This window comes from Apodemus sylvaticus, chromosome 20 (genome assembly GCF_947179515.1).
Source record: "Apodemus sylvaticus chromosome 20, mApoSyl1.1, whole genome shotgun sequence".
Classification (NCBI taxonomy): Eukaryota; Metazoa; Chordata; class Mammalia; order Rodentia; family Muridae; genus Apodemus; species Apodemus sylvaticus.
In genome coordinates, this window is record NC_067491.1 from 15,833,390 (window position 1) to 15,838,352 (window position 4,963).

Consider the following 4,963-nt stretch of genomic DNA (forward strand, 5'->3'; position numbering starts at 1 on the left):
TATGGTGCAAGAAACAAAGTAAGAGTAAGGCCTGCATCAGGCCAAGTATGTCAGGATGGCACGATGGAGACGGCAGGTTCCACCTTACAATTAGTAAGTAGATCAATTGGTAGACTTGCTTAAGCAACAGGGTACTGGAATTAAGGTTAAAACAGCTAGGGTGTGACAGCAAATTGGGATGGTGAATTTTATTAGGCAAATTGTCCGCAGCCTAGAACTGCAAAAGGAAGAGGAATAGGGAATAAAATAAAAAGAGTAAAAAACAACCAACCAAAGACGATGTTAGAAAGATGAGAGAGAAAGAGAAGAGAAGGAAAATGGATTTCAAAACTCTCCTAGGGACAAGGGGAAACCTGGAGACGTCCTGTTTCCTCTATGGACCCTACTGGAGGTATTTTTAGTCCTGGTTACAAGTGTTGTTCCCTCTCTATGTATTGTCTTTGGTGCATCAGTTTGTCCACGTGTGTCTGTCTTTGGTTTCTTGGTTCTTTCAGATTCATGTGAGCAATGTTTAGTTCTTGTTTGTAGGTCAGCAGCTTCGATTTCTTTTGCATATTCTTTAAGTTGCTTTTTCTCTATTTCAAATGACTCCAGTAATTCTTTCAGATCGTTTATTTGAGTATAGATTTCATCTGCTCATAATTTTCATGAAGTTTCTGAGCTAACTCCAGTCTGTTTCCACACCCTCCAATGCCAATCCTTGGCACCTGAATTCATTCTCTAAGCTCTCCACTTCGGTCGCCTCTGCCCGTATCTTATTCATAGCTTCTTGTGTACTAAGAAGTTGCTGCTGTGTCTCTTGGGAGTTTCTGGTCCTTGTCCTTTAGCTTCTATTTCTACTTGTGCCAGTCTCTCCTGCGCCCTGGAGAGCTCTTCTCTCTTCTCCGTGGCACGATCTTTTTCCTGTGCAGCTATCTCTTGTTGCCTTTTAAGTTCATCTCTAAGAATTCTTAACTCTTTCTGGTTTTCAATACTCATTTCAATATTTTCCTTTAGGTCCATCTTCAGTTGTTCCTTTTCTGCTCTAATAGTTTCCAGTGTCTGTTGGAGTCCACCACTCTCCTGCATTAGAGAGTCTATTTTCCTGTTCCTCAGTTTCTCCATTGTCCTTACCACCAAGGACCAATGTGTGGGCACTTTTCAGCCAGCAGATTCTGTTCATCTATGCCTTCCAGCTGAGCTTCATCTCCAGCTCCTCCCCCTTCTTTTGTATGCAAATTACTGGGCATTTCCTCAGAAGTTTTCATTTCAGCATGTTAATTGTTTCCTGGTGTTTCAAAGACTGGAGAGCATTTAGTAACTGTTCTTGAGTATCTATATTCATGTTCACCATGTCCTGGATGTCACTGTTGAGTTGGTCCCTCAGTCTGCAGGCTCTCCTGGAGTTTAGCTTTAGGTCTTTCTCTTCTTGGGTTAAGGCTCTCTTCCTCCAAGGTTTGCTGCAGCTGCTCCCTGAGCAGAGCTTTCTCCTTCTCTACAGACTGCAGGCTAGAGTCTCTGCTTTCTACCTTGTCTCTCAGCTCCTCCATTTTATTCAGCCTTTCTGGAGCCTCAACTGTTTTCCGCTCAAGCTCCTGAGTCTTGTGAGAAAGCTTGGCCCTCATGGAATCCAGAGCCAGGCGCTCTGCTTCTTTGGAGAGCGTTGCCATCTCCTGCTTCTTCCTCTTGCTTCTTCCTCTTGCTCTCCTCCAGGGCCCCCTCATGCCTGAGCTCCAGCTCCATGCCCAGGCTTCTCAGGGCCGGCCACACCTCCTCACTGCCCCTCTGACTCAGCCTGGAAGCCCCAAGGTCATCTTTAGTGTTTCCAATCTCCTCAAGCAAACCTTGAATTCCACTTTCTGAGCTATTTCAGAAAAGTTTTTCTCTTTCTGTTCCTAGAGTTCTTCAGAGTTCTTCAGATTTCTCATGCAACTTTCCTCAGCATCTCCACCTCGGACATAAAGATTTCAACTCCAACAGCAAGTTAACTTCTTTTTGCAAAGTTTCTTTATTTAGTTCTGTTTGCAGGTCAGTAATTTTTTTTCCCAATTCCAAATTAGACTATAAACCTTTGCCGTCTACCAGGAGGCCGAGTTTTGACATTTCTTGAAAAGCCGACCGTAATTCCTTATCCAGATCAGTTGCAGGTTTTTTTTTTTTTGCTTCCAGTTGGCATTGATACACCTGAATGTCATTTTCTATTTGCTTACAAGAATCTAAAAGTTCATTAATTTTCTCCTTCAGCTGCAGATTTTCACTTCTAAGGAAGGATGCCTCTCTTGGCATCAAGGGCTACTGTGTCCAAATCAGACAGTGCGCATTGCCTGTTTTCTGGTCTTCAGTGGTGTCCGGTGAGTAGGACACATCTATCTTCATCTTTTCTGACTCTGGGCATCTATGTATCCCTGCAGGTTCTTAATCTGGTCCTCTTTTTTTCTTTAAGAAGCTCTACTTTTGAACTTAGTTCATTCTCTAGACCTTGATTATATTCTTCTGCATGTTTAATTAAATTCTTTAAGTTGGAAACTTCATGCATTAGTTGCATCTCTTGATCTTTTTCTTCTTTCTGTTCTGGAAACTCAAATTCCTCTAACTCATTTTTTTTCCTTTTAATTTCACTTTCAAGTCTTCATTTTCTCAGCTGTTCATAGTCTACACGAGATCATTATATTGGCATTGAGTTCAACTCACATTTATGGTTTCCTCGCTTAGGAGCATGGAGGCTGAGCTCCATTCCTCCTCAGGCAATGGCTCCAGAGTGCTACCAAACACTGCAGACTCCCAAGAGTGCACTCTCTCCCGACTACATGATAGAATTCTCTCTCAAAAAGTCACAGAAGATTTACATTTTCTTGTATGTTTGTTGGGATTTTAAATTCCTTTTCATAATTTGAATCCTTCATTTTGCCGTAGCACCAAGTAACTCTTCATTTCTTTTTAATCTCTAGCTCCTGTTGCATTGCAAGAGAAGATGACGTCACCAGCATCCACTTCAGGTTCTGAATTTCCTCATCCTGAACTTTCTGAAGCAAGTCTTTTTCATCCAGAAGCTGGGACAGTTGATTCTTTGCCATTTCCTGTGCCTGAGTCTTTGTATTTACCTCCTCCAACTGTTTTTTTAAGATCCGCTATTTCTCTTTATCTTTTCAAGAGAACATCATCATTTGACGCATCATTAACATAAGGAGTATTCATATGCTTAGCCATGCTAGCAAACTGGAGGGTGGTCAGAGTTTCTTCAAATGATACTGTAGTAATTGTGCAGATGATGCGTGTCTTTGAATTTCCTCCCAAGGGATTTTGAAGAATTTGTGTCAATTTGCTGTCTCGGTAACTTATGAACCCACCAACCTGTCTGTCACCAACGTGTCCATCACTGAGTTTCTTAATCACTTGTCCCAAAATCAAGTTGTAATTTCTAGAACAGCCTCCTTCAGTTGAACACCTTCAGCTCCTGTTTGAGCAGCTCTTTCACGGACTGCAAGATCCACCAAATTCAGATGAGACACCTTGATAAGAGCCATCACAATTGTAAGATTCACCCTTTTCTCTGATTTCCAAAATCATCCTAAAAATGGTATGAGAACGACTCATATGGTGAGAAACCCATAATGAAACCATAAAAGAAACTCAGTGACGGACAGGTTGGTGACAGGTTGGTGGTTTCATAAATTACCGAGATTGCAAATTGACACGAATTCTTCAAAATCCCTTGGGAGGAAATGCGAAGACACGTATCATCTGCACAATTACTCCAGTATCATTTGATGAAACTCTGACCACCCTCCAGTTTGCTAGCATGGCTAAGCATATGAATACTCCTTATGTTAATGCGTCAAATGATGCTCTCTTAAAGATAAAGAGAAATAGCGGGTCTTAAACTAAGCATATGAATACAGTCTATAATGGTTTCTACATGGAGACCATGGTTTCCTATGAAACCATTACAGTCTATAATGGCTTCTACATGGAGACCATGGTTTCTTACATGGAGATCTATCTACAATGAAACCATTACAGACTTACTCTGTAATGCTCAAAAAATGAAACCTTTGATAATTGGGGAAGACATCCACAAGAATGTTTATGTTGCTGGTCTCACAGAAGAAGTGGTTTATACAGCAGAAATGGCTTTGAACTGGCTCGCAACACTAGAAAAGAACAGACATTATGGAATAACCAAAATCAAAGAAGCAGTCATTCTTATACCATTTTTAGGATGATTTTGGAAAGCAGAGAAAAGGGTGAATCTTCCAATTTTGATGGTTCTATCAAGGTGCCTCATCTGAATTTGGTTGATCTTGCCCTAGACAATCTTTAGAACCAATCATTGTATGTGAAGGACCAAGTATCCTTACTTTGGTACAGAAATGAGGGAGAAAACGTTCAGAACATAATAGCACACTTAACTTGTAACCATGTGTTCGTACTGTGATATAGTTTTGCAAATATCTATTGTATAGTTGAATCCCTGCCCATACATGGTCTTTGGTCCAGATGCTTGGGATGTGTATTGGTCAGAGCTTTGATAGCAGACAGTGATGCTTGCCTGCTATGCTTGCCGCTTTCTTTCCTGCCATCATTTTGAAGGCAGAGTCCCAGTCTAACTCAGATCCATAGTTTTCCAATGCAGTGCTGCAGTCAATCCTGGCGGTGTTGGTGGCGGTCTCCTCCTCCTCTTCCTCCTCCTCTTCCTCCTCCCTCCCCCCTTGTCCTTCCATTACCCCATTTTCATGTCTGGCAATTGCTTTTTGCATGCTAGGCATTGCAAATCCTATTTTACCGGAAGCTACATATTTTATATACTTATAACAATCTTGAGCCTCTTTATAGGATGCAGCTAAGATGTTTGGGAGAACTTTTACCTATTTGAGTCTCATTCTTTTTAGATGTATTAGGCAGCAGTATAATCTCCGTCAGTCTGAGGCTAGCTATTCCTCGTGGAAACAAGCCCTTCTGAGTGCTTGCTCTCTGTGGCTTACAG

General features: G+C 41.5%; 1 pseudogene; it reads right to left on the reverse strand.

Annotated features, from left to right (window-relative positions):
- Positions 1-407: 407 nt before the first annotated feature.
- LOC127671316 (centromere-associated protein E-like) lies at positions 408-3,573 on the reverse strand (annotated as a pseudogene).
- Between the last annotated feature and the right edge of the window lie 1,390 nt (positions 3,574-4,963).